Source organism: Orycteropus afer, unplaced genomic scaffold (genome assembly GCF_000298275.1).
Source record: "Orycteropus afer afer isolate SDZICR_OR568_19922 unplaced genomic scaffold, OryAfe1.0 scaffold00954, whole genome shotgun sequence".
Lineage (NCBI taxonomy): Eukaryota > Metazoa > Chordata > Mammalia > Tubulidentata > Orycteropodidae > Orycteropus > Orycteropus afer.
This window is the reverse complement of record NW_006922541.1, coordinates 85,916-86,812: the sequence shown is the minus strand read 5'-3', so window position 1 is coordinate 86,812 and position 897 is coordinate 85,916.

Below are 897 nucleotides of genomic sequence, written 5' to 3'. Positions count from 1 at the left end.
TTCTAAAACTTACATGAAAATGCAAATAATGTAGAATAGTCAAAACAATCTTGAGGGACCAAGTTGAGTACTGACCCAAACAGATGCCCAAGTTACTATAAACAGAGAGCTCTGGTGGCTCAGTGCCTTAGGCATTTGACTGCTTAATCAGAAGGTTGGCAGTTCAAACTCACCAGCCATTCCATGGAAGGAAGACTGGGCAATCTACTTCCATAGAGATTTGCCCCTCAGAAACCCAAAGGGGGTCCCTAAGAGTTGGAATCAACTGGATGGTAGTGAGTTTGTTATGGGTAAACAGAGTAAGACAGTGTGACATTGGAGAGATGATGACATACAGATTATACAACTGGGACATAGTACCCAGGCATGGAGCCACATCAATATAATGGTGGGTAATAACATCTCTCAAATTTTTCTGATATGGTTGTGATGAGTATCAAATGCCTTGTTGTTGTTGTTGTTGTTGTTATTTGCTGTCGAGTTGGCCATGACTCATAGCAACCCCTCCTTGGGTTTCCAAGGCAGTATCACTACTAAAGTAGATTGCCCAAACATCCTTCTGAGGAGTGGCTGGTGGGTTTGAATCCCAGCCTCCTAGGCATTAGTGAGCTGAAATGGATTGATTTTGGCCATGTTGAATCAGACAACCATGTGATCTACTATGCCGGGAATGACAATTTAAAGAGGAATGGCATGGCATTCATCATCACAAAGGATGTTTCAAGATCTGTCCTGAAGTACAATGCTGTCATTGATAGGATAATATCCATATGCCTACAAGGAATACCTGGTTGATACAACTATTATTCAAATTTATACATCAACCACCAAAGCCAAAGATGAGGAAATTGAAGATTTTTATCAACTTCTGCAGTCTGAAATTGACCAAACATGTAA